At 40.8% G+C, this 17,883-nt stretch overlaps 1 protein-coding gene across 3 annotated transcripts in view; it reads right to left on the bottom strand.

The window, feature by feature from the left end:
* LOC114701108 (contactin-associated protein like 5-1-like) overlaps positions 1-17,883 on the bottom strand; it is a 902,756-nt gene that overhangs the window by 41,551 nt on the left and 843,322 nt on the right. The gene's annotated exons all lie outside the window — the stretch shown is intronic.

Genomic DNA, 17,883 nt, shown 5'->3' with positions numbered 1-17,883 from the left:
GCTTTGTCCCTAGGGTGGTGATGTCCTGTGTCACAGTGCTCTCAGAGGAGATTAGGGTGTTTCTCAAGAGATTGTTATTACAAATCTTGTGTGTGACCCTGTGAATCTCCTTCTGACTTCTCTTTCAAACTGTGCTCACCACATAAAATTCGTACCCGCAGAACCACTGGAGAGAGCACAATTCTGTTTGGACTTCCAGGTTCTAAAAGTGTTAGCTAAATACATCTATTTTTTCCTTAGAAATATTTTATCTCTCAGATTCTATTAAGTCAATAAAATTCTGACTAATACATTCATGTATATGGACATACAGAGACAAATAACATATATATAGACAAACATACACAAAAATACTCACACACAAACATGCATACACACATAAACACACACAAGTATACCCATGCATGTACATATGCCATTGAATGAGTCATTTTCTTTTTGGAAAAGATAACTCAGACTTGAAACAACATCTTCACCTGCATGAGTTTCCCTTTGTGGTCCTTCCTCTATAGAAAAACCTTAGATGGATCCTGAGGAAATTGCTCTACAAACACATGGCCTCAGTCCCAATATTTCACATTTCACCAAAGTGACTGCCGTGGGTCACAAGACAATGTGGGCTCGCTCTTGCTAGGCCCTGATGGAAGACAATTGCACACTACGCACTTGGCCCTTTACTGTGTTAAAATGCATCTGCTCCACATTGTCTAGTTTGGTGGGGTCACTTTCATCAGAGAGGGTGTGGCCCTCTACCCAAGGTCAGGAGCAGTCAGCCTGGTGACAATGCTTTCACTTTTGATTCCTCCTATCTTGGGAGACAATAATTTTATGCTTTAAGATCACTTGCTCTGGAATTAGCTTCTTGCACATAATCTTATTTCTATACTAGAACTGGGCTTTTAAGACCAGAAGTGAACTCAAGCCTAGACTGTTGATTCAGTTCACCTGACTGAGACTCAGAAACTGCCAGTCATCATGTATCCACTGATTTGTTTTCACTCCTCACCCAACCTCTCCTAACATACCTCTGAACACACCTTCCTGGACAGTGGCAGCAAAATTCAGCTGTCATTGTAAAACAAAACAAATTAACAAAAAACCTCTAGAAAACAATGGCTCAGATGACATTGCTGCTGAGAATCCAGTTCCATCCAACTATGAAAGCCTCTAACATGAGCAAGGTTTTGGGTGACTTACAGTGTTACTTTGCCTAAATCCACTTCCATCTTGAAACTCATGATCTTTCATCCTGAAAAAGGCCCCATCTCAAAGAAGACCGTAATGGTGTCTGTGGTGGTTTGAATATGAAGGGTCCCCCATAAGCTCCTGTATATGGTCATTCCATCCCCAGATGTGCTTTGGGAAGGAAATGGAGCTTTACAAGGTGGAGAGTCTTGGGCAGAAGTACTCCACTAGAAGCAGGGTTTGAATGTCATAGCAGGGCACCACTTGCTGCTTTCTTTGTGCTTCCTAAGTTCAGAGTCAATGGAATTGATCAGCTTCCTGCTCCCGATGTCATGCCTGCCCTGTCTACCGCCATAATGGACTCAAACTGCAGGTATCAAACTGCAACCCAAAGTAAGTCAGGTCTTTCACAAGTTACATTTTGTTATGGTATTTTAAAAATGTTTTTATTTTATAATTAATTTAAATTTACATATCAGCCCAGGATTCCCCTGTCCTCCCTCCTCCCATCCCCCAGCCTTCTCCCCAACCCATCCCCCATTTCCACCTCCTCCAAGGCAAGGTCTCCCCTGGGGAGTCAGCCCAGCCTGGTAGATTCAGTTGAGGCAGGTCCAGTCCCCTCCTCCCTACACCAAACCTAAGCAAAGTGTCCCAGCATAGCCCCTAGGTTCCAAAAAGTCAGCCCATGCACCAAGGACAGGTCCTCACTCCACTGCCTGGGGGCCTTCTAAACAGCAGTTAATGGGACCCTCCAAAGTTTCTCAGAGAGTTTATCACTATTCCAAGAGTTCTCTTCAGTTCAGCGTTGACATTTACAATCCTAGGTCAGACTCCCCAGGCAAAGGTCGAACAAGTCAATAGCAGTGCCACTGGCCAGGAAGAAAAATCCCAGCAAGAAAGATTAAAAGAAAGCACTGTTGTGCAAGCTTAGGAACAACTTCTTTTGTAAAATGCTGCATCGCTCCACACTTTACATATCTGGTAACTTACCTTCACACAAGTCCAGTAAGGAAGTATCCCTACCCCTGCAGCACACATCAGGAAACTGAGGCACATAGAGGTTGTATTAGTTACCAGTTTTTTGTTGATGTGATAAAGCAGTTTAAGGAAGAAAGGCTTAATTTGGGCTTACAGCTTGAAGGTCCAGGCAATCATGGCAGGGAAGTCAGGGCTGCAGGATAAAGCAGCTGGGCTCATCGCATCCACAGTCAGGAAGCAGAGAGAGATGAACTCTAGTGCTCAGCTCTCCTTATCCTTTCTATCCAGCCCAGGCCCCTAGCCATGAAATAATGCTGCCCACATTGAGGGTGAGTCTTCTCACTTCACTTTGCTCCTTAAGCAATTCTAGATTCTGCCAAGTGTGTAATCGATATTACAAATTACAGAGGTCACTTTAGCAGTGACTAGTCTAGCCAAGTGGTCTTCTTCAAAATTTTAACCCAGAGCTATTTAATTCCAAATCCATTTGCTTTTCACCTGACTGCCATGTGTCACTGTAAGAATAAAGATATGTATAGGGAATACTGGAGATCCAAGGTCCAGGCTGCAGAGCATGACACTGCACCAGAATGAGTTATGATAGAATATGATGATTTTCAAGTTCTTCCTGCACACACATGCATATACACATTTGCTAACACACACACACACACACACACACACACACACACACACACACTTCCACATGTCCATGCATACATCCATACATACAAAGGACACACATGCATACACATTTGCCCACACATGTGTACACATGTATGCATACATGTTTTTTGACAATTATAAAGTACAGTATATGATGCCAATAGTGTAATTTACTAAGAGGGTAAATCCATAAATAAGTCTCATGTTCTCTATTTGGCACCTCATAATTACACCACGCTGAGAAAGATAGAAATAATATCTAAAATATTCAAACATCAGAGTATATTCTATGATTTTAATTCTAGCATACCAAATACCCACTGCTAGAATCTATTAGTAGCAGCTTTGCTATAGAAAATAGAAGCCCAAATAACACTAGATGTGATTAGTCTGGTTCACCTTTTTGTTTGTTTGTTTGTTTTTAAGATAAAGTCAAACATAGCCCAGGCAGGCCATGATGTCTTTGTGTAGCTAAAGATGACCTTGATATTATGATATACTTGCCCACTTTTCCCGAGTGCTGTGATTACAGGTTTGTGCCAGCATATCCCATTTACATAATGCTGAGGATCAAAGCCAGAGTTTCCTGGATGCTAGGTAAACACTCTCCATTTCTTTTCTGAATGTGTGTGTGTGTCTGTGTGTGTGTGTGTGTGTGTGTGTGTGTGGTTTTGCATGTGTATTGTGTATGCATGTGAGTGAGAAGCCCAGAGGTATATATCATGTGATGATTAAGCTATATCCCCAGTTCTCTGGTTTAATTCTTTAAAGACGGTTTAATGATCAGAAAATTACTATTGTCTATACCCTATTCTACTGGTTACCAATCATCAATTAGAGGCAAGACATTGTTCTGTTCACTGTGACCCCAACCAGAGAAAGTGAAGTTCGGGTTTAATTATATAAAAGGCAGAAATCACATTCTTTCCCTTATAAAACACCTAGCTCTGAATCATAACTAAAGAGTCCAGTATCACTCTTTCTTTGGACAAGGTCAATGGAGAGCCTCTCACATCATCAAGGTCATGATCACCATTAGTGCTCTGATATTTTGCTGAGCTTCTAGTATAAGTCAAGCAAACCATGTACATGATCACCTAAGTTCACAGAATAGATCTTTTGTCTATGTCACATTAGCCAGCAGGGATTGATGAGAGAAACTCAGGGCTGACTCCAAAACATGACTTCCAGGAAATCTGCTTCATGATTAAAGTCCTACACTACCTGGGGCATTCACCTCACCAGTTCTAAAGAGTAAACCATTGATGAAAGAGCTCTCAGACAGAAAAGTGTGTGTGGACCATCACTTTGTGCCTATTCTTGTTAGGAATGCTATTCCCTGACAATTGAAATGAAGAAAGATTGATTAGGAAACTGAAATCCCAGCCTTTAAATTTTACATCTACCACCTACTGCATTGTGACACTGGGCAAATTCCTCAGTTCCTCTTTCCCTCTCCTTCTCCCTCTTCTTTTCCCTCTCCCCACCTCTCTCTTCCTACCCACTTCTCTGTTTGTGTGCGTGTTTGTGTCTGATAGTGGTGTCTGCGTGTGAATGCAGATGTATGTGTGTACAGATGTGTTGCCTGTGAATGAGTCTGATGAGTACACAGATCCACGGCAAGGGTCTTCTTTAACCACTCTCCACCATACTTTTATAAAGAATCATTTTATTCTAATTGTTTCTCTCTATCTGTGTGTCTAGAAGCAGTTGCCTATCGAGAACAGAAGAGGCATCAGATTCCATGGAGCTGTATCAAACAAAACTATAAAATGCAAGAAGCGGGTTTTGAGAACCTAACTCAGGTTTCCTGGAAGACCAGAAGTACTTTTAACCACTAAGCAATTTACCATATTTTCTTAGGCAAGCTTTCAGTGGACCTGGAGCTCACTGATTTGTCTCTATAGAGCAGCAAGACCTCAGGATCTGTCTGTCCCTGACTTCAAAAGAACACAGGGTTTAGAGAAGTCTGCTCTGATGCCCTGCTTTTTTCTTGGGCTCTGGGTATCTGAATTCATTCCTCATAGTAATGATTCACAATTTTTCTTTAAAAACAACCAACTTGAAATTTTGATAAATAATAGTCATGGCACCTATATTCTGGTCAGTAACACAAAACACCCTTTACTACCAGAGCCAGGCACAAATGTGTAAGCCTAACTCCACACTGGAAAGACTGTCCCTCTGCGGAGTAGAGTAGTAACTGTTACACCCATCAAACGACAATTGACTTGGAAACAACATGCCATTGATATCTTTGCTCCAGGAGATAATTCACAATTCTGCTGCATTAGACAAAACTAAGTTATCTCTTGAGTTTCTCATGAGGAGAAATGTACGTTATTTCTGTTAAAAGAGTAACAACAACAATGTCATATTATCCACTTGTTAGTCTTCCTTGATCAAAAAGTAAGAAGTATGTACTTAAAAAGATGAAAGTTACTGAAATATCGTATTTCAGGTTTGTGTTTTCATTTAATGGTGCAGAAGTTCAAGTTGGATTAATGAGTCTACGATATTTTATGACACAGAAAAACAACATAATTAAGTATTATCCAGATGCAGCATGGAAACAGTATTGTAATGCAAATCAGGAGGGCTCTGTGGTTTAGGAATTGTTTTATTTCTATTATTGCATTCCTTGAGACAAGTTCTCATGCAGCCAAGCTGCCTTTAAGCTCCCCAAGTAACCAAAGACGACCTTGAATTCCTAATTGTCCTGCTTCCACAGCTCAACTGTTCAGATGGGCCACCACAGTTAGTTCATGCAATGCTGCAAATCAACCCAGCTGTCATGCATATCAGACAGGAACTGACCAATGGGCTACATCCAAACCAAGGGTATTTTAGTCTTGAAGGGCCAGGCACAAACACAAATTGAAATTATTTTTTAAAGTCTATGCATCTAGATTGAAGTACTGTATTAGAGTCACATGGTGTAATGGCTAGTTTTATATCAACCTGACAGAAGCTAGAGTTCAAGTTGATATAAATATATATAAATATAAATATGAGGAGGAATTCTCAGTTGAGAAAATGCCTTCATAAGATCATACTGTAGGCAAGCCTGTAGGGCATTTTTCTTATTTAGTTATTGATCAGAAACAATCCAGCCCATTATTGGTGATACCATTGCTAGGCTGGTGGTCCTGGGTTCTATAAGAAAGTAGGCAGAGAAAGCCAACAGGAGCAAGGCTGTAAGCAGCGTTCCTCCATGACCTCTGCATTGTTCCTGCCTCCAGATTTCTAGCTTGAGTTCCAGTCCTCACAATGTTTTGTTTTGTTTTGTTTCATTTTGTTTTAATTTTACAATACAATTCAGTTCTACATATCAGCCATGGATTCCCTTGTTCTCCCCCCTCCTGACCCTCCAACTCCCCCCAGCACACCCCCCATTTCCATCTCTTCCAGGGCAAAGCCTCACCTGAGGACTGAGATCAACCTGGTAGACTCAGTCCAGGCAGATCCAGTCCCCTCCTCCCAGGCCAAGCCAAGCGACCCTGCATAAGCCCCAGGTTTCAAACAGCCAACTCATGCAATGAGCACAGGACTTGGTCCCACTGCCTAGATGCCTCCCAAACAGATCAAGCCAATCAACTGTCTCACCCATTCAGGGGCCTGATCCAGTTGGGGGCCCCTCAGCCATTGGTTCATAGTTCATGTGTTTCCATTCATTTGGCTATTTGTCCCTGTGCTTTATCCAACCTTGGTTTCAACAATTCTTGCACACATAAACCCTCCTCTTTCTTGCTAATTAGACTCCCCGGAGCTCCACCCGGGGCCTAGCCGTGGATCTCTGCATCCAGATCTCTCAGTCGTTGGATGGTGTTTCTAGCATGACAATTAGGGTGTTTGGCCATCCCATCAACAGAGTAGGTCAGTTTGGGCTGTCTCTCAACCATGATTTTTATGATGAACCATTTTATAGAAATGTGAATAAAATAGCACCACTCCAAGTTGCTTTTGGTTCCAGTGTTTAATCACTACAATAGTAACCCTAACTAAGACAGAAATTGGTACCAGGATTGTGGGGTACTGTTGTGACAAAGCTGGCTGTGATTTGGGGGAGGATTGTGGAAGGGCTTAGGAATTTGTCATGGGAAAAACCATTGAGTGGTCAAAACTTTTCCTGTGCAACCATAGAAGATAAAGATAGAGTATTGGTAGAAGTGCAGATGATAGAAAGATGATAGAAGCCTGACTTGTAAAATTTCAGAGGGAAATTTGAGAGGCATTTAAGGACCCTATCTGAGTCATTGTATATTTTCTTTTCTTTCTTTCTTTCTTTCTTTCTTTCTTTTTTTTTTTTTTTTTTTTTTTTTTTTTTTTTTTTTTGAGACAGGGTTTCTCTGTGTAGCTTTGCGCCTTTTCCTGGAACTCACTTGGTAACCCAGGCTGTCCTTGAACTCACAGAGATCCACTTGGCTCTGCCTCCCAAGTGCTGGGATTAAAGGCCTGCTCCACCACCACCAGCATCATTGCATATTTTCAATTAAAACTCTATAGATCTAGACAGGTGGGGTTGAAGAATTGGCTGTGATTAACAAGATATGAGAACCATTAGTGAGAAACCTTTGCCTTGCAGGGCAATCAATGTTGGTTAGCTGGAGTTGAGAAATTAGTGGAGATTATGAAGAGACCAGTATTGTTGAGGTCAAGTCTTCTGAGAAGTGTTTCCTCAGGGTCAGCACACAGAAGCTGTGTTCCAGAGGTGACCAAGTTTGTACCTTATGCTGGGAGCCAAACTTGGTAGTATAAGAGTAACCTAGGTAGTAATAGTTCTGAAGGCATTAAGGGGTCATAGAGAATAGCTGAGGCTTGATGAGGCTTGGCATTGTGCCGCATTGATAGTCCTTGAACAGAGCCCAGAAGAGGCTATTGGTGAAAGTGCAGTCAGTTGCAGCAGAAGACCTCAGACTTTGACAATGCCCATGCTGTAAAATGAAGCAGCAGCAGCCATGGAGTGGCACAATCCTCAGCCTAGCAAACAGGCTGTATGGGTTGCAGAAGGTGGAGGCAGAGAAGAGATTCAGGTCTTTTGGAGAAGCTCAGGAGATCGTAAGTAGATCCCAGACCTTAGACACTGAGTTGTTTAGTGTTGGGTTGATTCTGCTTTGAGGACTGTATCCTAGTTCTCCCCTCTTGGAAAAAGAAAGTATTTAACATATTTTTTATTTCACAGGAGCCCACAGGTGAGAGGCTGAAATTTTGGAGAAACTTTGTAATTTTAGAAAGATTTTTAGAATATTTTAAAGAAACTTTGGACTTTTAAGTGTTTGAATTTGTAAGCCTGTGGGACATTTAAGTTTGCAAAATATTTTATATTGTGGTGTTGATATTAACATGTAATCTTAAGGATGACCAAAAAGAGAAAGGATGTGATTTAACAATGATGTGTTTGTATGACAAGTTCACTTAGGATCAATTGTGGTAGCTAGTATTTATTTCAAATTGACAAAAGTTAGAGTCATCAGAGAGGAGGGAACCTCAATTGAGAAAATGCTTCCACAATATCAGGTTGTAGGGCATTTTTTTAAATTAGTGATTGATGTGGGAGGTTCCATCCCATTATTAGTAGTGCCAACCCTGCACTGATGGTCTTAGATTTTATAATAAAGCAGGCTGAGCAAGCCATGAGTAGCAAGGCCTCTGCATCAGCTTCTGCCTGTGGGTTCCTGCCATGTTTGAGTTCCTGTCCTGGCTTCCCTCAATGGACTCTTTCTCATGATATCTAAGTCAAACAAACGCCCCCCCCCTTCTGCCTTTGGTCATGGTGTTGCTTCACAGCAATAGAAAAGTAAGTAGGATACTTGGAAAGCTATAAACTCGTTCCAAAGCAAATAACACACATCTTTTTAAAAGAAAATGAGTCTCTCTGGTGCTGGAAAAGTGGCTCTTGTTAAAAGCTCTTGCCATGCAAACATGAGGATAGGAGTTATGGATCTCAGGAACCTAGATAAATGCTGGGTGACATGCGGCAGCCTCGCCTTTAATTCCAGCCTCAAAAGGTGGAGACAAGATTCATCCAGCAGACTGGCTAGCTAGACTAGCTGTAGAGGTGAACCATGTGTTCGATTGAGAAGCTTTGCCTCAGTAAATAAGATAGAGAGCAATCAAGGAAGACTTCTGATGTCACATTCCATCTTCTACAAGTATACCTGCACACACACAATCACACACACATACACATGTGTACTGACACACATGTATACAACTCAAGCACACACACACATGTATGCAGACCACATTAAAAAGAAAGAAACAGAAGTTTAAAATTCTCTCAAATATAATTTCTTCAGTTGGACTATTGTTAATGATAAGCACATCCCAGGGTTAAGATTACCCACAATTCCCAGTTCTTCCTGAAGCGGCACCCAATTTCTTCTGTTTTATTTTTGAATCAATGTTGGTTGTTCCTTCTCACAATCCATAGCTATCTGAAAAGAGCACCTGCATTTCCTGTTCAGACATCATCTTTCCTGTTTCAAACATACATAGTTGATAGAGTTCCTTTTGTATTGCTGTAAAGAGACACTATGACCAAGGCAACCTATATAGAATAAAGAATTTAATTTGGGTTATTTGCTTACAGCTTCAGGGGTGAATCCATGACCATCATTGTGGGAGAAAGGCAGCAGGCAGGTAGGCATGCATTGGAGCATTAACTAAGAGCTTAAATGTTGAGACAAAAACTACAAAGCAGAGGGAGAGAGCTAGCTGTGAATGGTGTGCACTTTTGAAACTTTGAAGCTCACCCATATTGGCACACCTCCTCAAACAAGGCTACAAGGCCCAAACAGGTCACTAATTGTTGACCAAGTATTCAAATATATGAGCCTATGGGGGCATTCTCATTCAGACCACCACAATAGTTAACACCAAAGTGAGCCTTTCTCCTTCATACTTAGAGATGGTGGATGATCAGGACATGGTAGTCAGTGTCTGCCCACCACCTGGGCATTGTCAGTTGACAAACTGATATCTGGATATTCATTCCAGGACTTACCTTGGAAATTTTTTTTTCCAAAGGAGAGATTTTCCTTCAAGAGGATCCAATGTGTTTAAGCCCCAGGTGGCTGATCTCATCATTTTTGTCACTAACATTCTGTCTAAGACTGAATCCACACAAAGAAGGTAGTGGAGTCATGTGGAGTCAGAAACAACCAGACAGGTCCAGAAAGACTGAATTATCGTGTCATCTGTGTTTCTAAATTCATCAGAATTCTGTAAGTTAACCCGACTTCACACTCAGATTTTCTCTCAGCATTGTGCTGACCTGGATGTGATACATCCTTAAGACATTAACAGTTTGGGAGCAACACCTACTTCCCAATGTGCTGGAGAGACACATTCATTCAGAATCTAACCATTCCTCTTTGGAAGTCCCCTTTACAGTAGCCTTGGTATAAAGTTATATTATATTATAAAGTCAGTTCCCTTTAGTATTTATATAATCTTTAAAACTGAGAAACTCAGCTTAGTAGATGGCTCAGTGGGTGAAGCAGTAACTGTGTAAGCATACTCCTCAAAACCCACAAACAGTAATATGTGGGTAGAAGCAAGAGGCTTTTCCCTTGAGACAGGGAAGATTGAGGAGGATCCTTTAAAGCTTTCTAGCCCGCTGACCTGCTGTATTCAGTGGTAAACAAGAGACCCTTGCCCTAACGTGGAAGTCTGGGGCCAACATCCAAGACTGCCCTCTGACCTCCACACACATCTGTGACAGGCACATCTGCAGCAGTATTCACACAAATAACCAACACACACAGCCATGTAGAAGCGCATAACATCATACATGCTAATCATCATCCAGTTTGTAGGTTTGTTTCTTGGTCTTATATAGACTGCACCAGAACTTAATCATAAGAAAGTCTAACTGTGCACGCAATCAAAATGAAATTATAGTCCTTCAAGATGAGTACTTCAAGGAACATACCTTTCATTGATAGTGTAAACCTCCTCTTTGTCATCGTCTATAAGCTGTATAGAACACTCAGGATTTTCACTCAGCTATGCTTTGGTGCTGAGGAAGATGCCGTGGACTTGAAATGAAAGAACTCCAAGAACTTAACAACCCTGTTTGTTAATAGGCACTGTTAAAATTGCTTCAGCTTACCAGATCAAAGGCATTTGAAGTTTATCTCTCATTGCTCTATGATTTTTTGATGAATGGGGTTCCATGCAGGGTAAGATGGAATTCATCTCATTTCCATGTGGCTTTTTTAGGGTCAAGTGGATGCAGAAAGCCACATGAGCAGATATTTAGCCCATTTAACCCTTAGAAATAATGTCTCTCCTGGGTTTAAGCTTTGAGCTACAAATTCCCCAAGCAGGGGAGGGCTGTCATTGCTACCTGTAGAAACAAATCCCTGCCAGCATGCTCTGAATGCCATCTTAATGCCAATTTAGAATTGTATCATTGTGGCTATTTCCATCTGACATTTACATGTTTCTCTATTTTAAAGGGTACTTTTCCCCTAAATCTGTGATCATGCAGAAGTCACTTCTTAGGAAAACAGCGATAACAACCCTTTAAATGTGACTCCCAGGGAAAATATATTAGGACCGAGTTAGTCTGGAGGTAGGCTAAGAAATACAGCACTTGCCTATCAAGTGCAGGCCCTGGGTTCAATCCCCACCCAGAAAAGTCTCCACCAATTCTAATGTTGCAGTTGCTATAGGTTGCTGTTTTGGTTTTCTTTAGGAACTTCAAATTTTTTGAATTCTAAGATCCATTGGTTCTTACGAAAGGAGTAAGCTAAACAAAGGCATTAAAACACACAGGTGAGGCTGGGAGGCGGTGGTGCATGCCTTTAATGCCAGCACTTGGGAGGCAGAGGCAGAGAGATCTTTGTGAGTTCAAGGCCAACCTGGGCTACAGAGTGAGTTCCAGGAAAGTTGAAAAGCTACACAGAGAAACCCTGTCTCAAAAAAAAAAAAAAAAAAAAAAAAACAAACAAACAAAACAAACAAACAAAAAACCACAGGCGAGTTGGTTCTGATGAATGCACAATGGTACTTTCTGAGGTATTAGGGAATTTCTCCAGAAAGAGGTGGCTTTGTTCAAATGATTGACTTGCTTAAATATGTTTCTGTCTCCTTCTTTCTAAAATGTTACTTTATTTCTTTTTGGTGTATATGTATGAGTTTGTGATTTTATGTATGAATATACACATGTGTGCATTAGTGGGTGTGTGTCCTAGTTAGAGTTTCTAATTCTGTGAAGAGACCAGGGCATGTGATGATATATTATGAACACTAATAAAATTTGCCTGAAGATCAGACAACAAAACATAGAGGCCAGGCAGTGATGGCACACACCTTTAATCCTAGCACTCAGGAGGCAGAGTATGTCTGGATCTCTGTGAGTTCAAAGACACCCTGAACTACATGAGATTGACTCAGTCTAGGAGAGAACAGAACCAAGTAGTGGTGGCACACACCTTTAATCCCAGTACTGGGAAGCACACATGCCTTTAATCCCAGGAAGTGATGGCTAGGTGAAGAAAGATATAAAAGGCATGAGGAGACAGGAACTAAAGGCTTTTTGGCATTAGCATCCCTTTCAACTAGAGGCTCTTTTGGCTAGAGCCTTTCCAGTGAGGACTCAAAGGATTTCAGTCAGAGGATTGATGGAGTTGGTGAGGTGAAATGTGACAGTAGCTTGTTCCTTTGTATCTCTGATCTTTCAACATTTACCCCAATATCAGGCTCCTGGGATTTTTATTACAAGACCATATTAGAATTTGAGTTACAAGGGCAACTCTTAGAAAGGAAAGCATTTACCAGGGGTTGTTCCCTTATAATTCAGAGGTTCAGTCCATTATCATCATAGTGGGACATGGCAGAGTGCAGGGAGACATGGTGATGGAGAAGTAGCTGAGAGTGATACATCTCACAGGCAACAGGAAATGGTCTGTCTCATGGGGTGAGGTTTGAGCACATATGAAACCTCAAAGCTCACCTTCACAGTGACACACTTCCTCCAACAAGGTCATACCTACTCCAGTAAGGCCACACCTACTCCAGCAAGGCCACACCCCCTAATAGTACCACTTCCTTTGGGGACCAATTTCTTGCAAACCACCACAGTATGTGCGTACATGCACTAGTTGTCATTTCCCGGGCACTGTCTATGCTTCTCTCTGTTGATTTTTGTTTTCTTTATTTCACAGATTCATTATTGCCCTGGAGCTCACCAGTCAGCCTAGGCTGGCTGGCCAGGCACCTGGAGGTATCCACTCTGCTTCCACAGAAGTGGGATTAAAAGTACATGCCACTATGTCTGGCTTTTTCTACACAGGTTCTGGGGTTCCCATTCAAAGCAATCACTTAATGTGCTGAGTTACTTCATTGGTCCTTAATGTGGCTTTCTCTTAATGTCATTAACATCATATTTGCTATAACCAGGTAAAATATTTGGAGAGTTAAACAAAATGATAGTGAGCAATTAAAAATCAAACTTAGCAACATCTTAGGACTTGCCATAGAAAAGTGTCTTCATTCATGGAGAGCCAACAACATACCTCGACTTTATCATTTATTTATTTTGTGGTGTGTGAACCAGCATGTTACAGCACATACAAGTAGTTTAGAGGACAATGTGGGAAATTAGTTCTTTCCTCCTGCCATGGAGGTCCTGGAGCTCAAACTCAGATTGCCAGGCTTGGTGGCAGGGACCTTTGCCTACTGGGCCATCTCGCCTGCCCCACCTCAGTTTTGATGTGGACAGTGGCATTGGCTCTCCTCGTAGGCTCGTGTCTCCATCTCAGAAGCCCTCAGAAACTAATCTATTCTATTTATCATGGGGCCTAGAGCACCAGGGCTGGCAAAGAGTGTGCACTAAATCACCAGACTTTAGGACAGTGAATTGTTCCTTCCTCTCACAGAAAGAAAATGAACAAATTTGGTTTGGCTTTGAAATGGAATGCTCTTGAAGAAAACTGAGACAAATTATATACGCATTCTTTCCCTTAGAATCTACTATGAAAAATGCTTGCAGATCTGTATGTTACAGTAGAAAGTGTCCCTTCTAAAATCGTGGTGTGGGTGGCATTTGTCATCAGGGCTGAGCACCCACTACTGCCCTCCCCTTGCTTCGTCTGTGCCATGCCACTCACTTCTGTCCAAACCATTCTCGTTTCCTATATTTCTGTGCTGCTCTGAAGCCTGGGGCCACCATTCTTTTGCTCTCTTTCCTTTTGCTTTTAATTTAAAAATTGCATTTGTTTATTTGGGAGGGGAGACACAAGTGCCATGGCACATGTGTAGAAATCAGGGGAAAGCTTTTAGGATTCAGTTCTCTTCTATCAGGTGGGCTTTGGGGATTAAACCCAGGTCATTAGGTCAGTGAATACAGAGCTTACTCTGTGTTCTGCCCCACCCTCCTCTGCCTTTCTCTCAGGCTAACTGTGTCTCGCTGATCATGGGCCAGATACTCATAGGGCTCCTTTCATTTTCAGGTAGCGATCATTCACAGGCCACAGATTTGAGTTTGATGGTGATCCCAAATCATTATCCTAACAGCATTTTGGGTGTGGAGGAAGACTATCTAGCTTCGGGAAAATGTTTCCTATTTAGAAGAGTGGGCAAGTTTATTGATTTATCTACTCAATCATATCCCAGAATACTCCTACCTGATACCTGATATGAAAGTGTCATAAGCAGAGAACAATCTGGCGCTCAAACACTTAGGCATCTTTCTTTAGTCTTCATTGTATACATGCTGCCATTCAGTTGATTTTCATAAGTGAAGGGGCCTATGAACATCAGGTCCAACAGCAAAGTTCCTGAAGGGATTTTAGAAGAGAATGTCCTTGTAGCTTCTATTGCACATGGATGGTTTCATCCAAGCTTCAGCTGGGCAGATGGCTTAGTCAGTGAAGTCATTGCTGTACAAGCATGGGGACTTTCATTTGATCACTGAACAAAAGAAAAAAAGCTAGACCTAGAGGCATGTGTCTATAAGTTAACGTTGGGGAGACAGAGAGGCAGATTCTAGGACTTGCTGGTCAGCCAGCCTGGTACACTCTGTAATCCTGACTCAGAAATTAACATGGACTAAGCCCGAAGATCACTACTTATCTTTTGGTCTACACACACACATGAGTCTGAGATTGATAATGTGAAAGCTTTAGTGAACTTTCCCCTTAGATTTATACTGTCAGTTGAACTGAGGATTCAGTGACACAAAATACTTTAAAAACATAGGACAATAGAAACCAGAAAATATAAACAAATTATAGTTTAGGAATAAGCAATGTGGTCACTGGGGACTTGGAAAGAAGAAAAAAATAAGCAAGAAGTGTAGGAAAGAGCAATGAGGGTGAATATGAGCCAATTATAAAATCATGAAAGGATTAATAAAATAAACTACTATATAGCATAGTACTAACATCAACAGCATTTATTCTGAAAAACTCTAACAAAAGCTTTAATATCATTGAGCTTCAGAATTCAAATTTATACTCCTGTTATATCCAGGAATGAAAATAATGAGAGACTGAAATTATCCTAGTCAGTGTCTCCATGTAACACCTGGTAGAAAAAGTCTGAATCTTATCAGGAGGGAAATGCTCCATTTTCCATGCTTCAGGTTCTCAGATAACAGTTCCAACTAAATATGTAAGTATGTGTTTGTACATGTGTGTGTCAACACATGGATGAGCACACATTCCTGCACACTCACACACAGTATACACAGAATCAGAAGTTGCTGGAGGAAAGATTTATAAAACAGCTAGTTACAGAATCAGGTCCTCAGAGAGTCAGGAAGTGGGACCAGCAGAGGGAGAGTGTTTGATAACAGTTATCCACATGCTTTACAAACAGATGGAACCCAGAAGAAATAAGCAAAGACAACAGGTTTTTTTAATTAACAGTTTCATTGTCCAAACGATAGAATTTTAGTTTTAAAATGAAAAGAAAACATTATCAAAAAAATGGTTTACATATTATGTTAATTGTAGTTAAGCACACTTGAAGGAATTAAAAAATCAGAAGATTAAAAGTAAGTAAAAACTGGCTCCAAAGTGGCTCTGTGGCTGAAGTCCTTCTCCCTTGCTGTGCAAGCCTGATAAACCTGAATTTAGTTTGGTTTGCTGCACCAAGCACTCAATAGCATGCACCCACATTCACCTCCCCTCTCCCCTCACACACAAACACACACAGAGACAAAGCCATGGGCAAAAACAAGAGGGTCTTATATGCTTCGAATTTATACTGTTTTGACAGCAGTCAACGTTTTTAAAATATGTGAGGGTGAAATTAGAAAGTCCAAGGTTGACCGAATTCAGATCTCAAAGAGTTGAATATATAGAATGTGAAAGAATCAATAGTTGATATGCCTAGAATCTGAGAATTAGTGAATAAAGATGAATTCTGTATGTGACTAGATACAAAGATATATAGGAACTAATTAATAGACTCAGGAAGTATAAAAATATTAAATAGGAAACTTTAATAAGAAATGTACAACCAGACACATATAAATGCACAACATCAACCCACACGCCAAGTTTTTTATGCTTAAGAACATACAATCAAAGCAGCTCTGTTTGCTGGTTTGGCCGAAGTAAGAACTTCCAAAAGTAGAACCAACTAACAGGAGAATTCAAGAGCAGGAGACTACTAAGTAGGTGTGTACTCATTGATAAATTTTGCATTTCAAATCAGACCATATAAAGGATAACAATGATTGTCATGTGCATTTGTGATTTCTACAATGTGATCTCTCCTCATGTAGAGAGTTGCAGGCTCCCATCATAACATCGTGGATGCAGAGCTGGGAAAGCTGTGCATTGGTAGCAGTCATGAGCCAGTGCTTCTGCCTCTATACCCAGAGTGCACATGATCTCTCTCTCTCTCTCTCTCTCTCTCTCTCTCTCTCTCTCTCTCTCTCTCTCTCTCCTTCACCTCCCATCTGAAATATAACACCCTTCAACTGTCTAGCAGAATGATATTCTAAGACTCAAGGTGAGATAAATACCTTGGTTCAGATAAAAGTTTATAATTCAAGGACTTTAAGACAGAAAAAATATATATCAAAAAGATTTGGCTCAGAAAGGGGAAAAAATGACATTTTTTCCAAAGCAGAAATGTTTAAGATACAGAGAATAGGAAGTTAAAACTCACCAGGGCCACATTAATGAACCAGAATAAACAGCTTCAGAAGCAGCATTTTTATTATGACAGTATTATTATTGGGCTTGTGGGGGTGGGGTAAGAAATAAGCCCATTCAGAAATCATTCCTATTGATTGATTCATCTGTCTGTCACCTTGTGAAACTGAAATAGACATTTTCTAGACTTATTGTGCATTCACATTATGTTCTGGAGATGTCATATTCTTAACGAATCTAGAAGACTGGAGAAACAGCAGATCATTGTCCTATCAAAGCTGCTCCACTGTTAGAGAAACATATTTTCTGCAGCCATTTTTCAGAGAATGTCTTCTTTGCCTTGTAAATCTACATTCTGTATGAGTTAGAACAGATTCTAGTTGGAGATTAGTAGGTAAACAAGAGCACCCCTACATTTCCCACAAAGACCCTCAGAGTTTGTGAGAAGCCATTCCAAAAGGTGCTATCAAGACTCAGAGTTGAGGGCTACAAAACTTTCATAAGAAAGTGATTTCTTATGTTGTCCATTCCTGCTTAAGATACCCAAAGTTGTAAATGATTTCTAAACTGTACTGTGACCAACACAGCCACAGAGAACCTGAGAAAGTCACAAAAATAGCTGACTCAGAAGGAAATAAGGCTGTAGGTAGGAGTCCAAATGTACAAGTGATTTTAAAATCTGAAAAAGACTTGCATTTACTAATTTGTAAAGCACAGATCTCCAGATTATATAGATAGATAAAAAACAAAAATTGGAGCTAGGGAGATGATAGCTTCTTGAAAGTCTGAGTTCCAATCCTCAGAACCAAAGTAAAGCTAGACTTAGTAGTCCAGGTATCTGAAATTCCAGTGCTCTTATGGATGATAGGAGGAGAAGATAGAATCCTGGAAGCTCATAAACCAGGATGCTCTCCATTTGTGCACAAAGCACAGA

Source organism: Peromyscus leucopus, chromosome 15 (assembly GCF_004664715.2).
Source record: "Peromyscus leucopus breed LL Stock chromosome 15, UCI_PerLeu_2.1, whole genome shotgun sequence".
Classification (NCBI taxonomy): domain Eukaryota; kingdom Metazoa; phylum Chordata; class Mammalia; order Rodentia; family Cricetidae; genus Peromyscus; species Peromyscus leucopus.
This window is presented reverse-complemented; position numbering and strand designations above follow the sequence as displayed.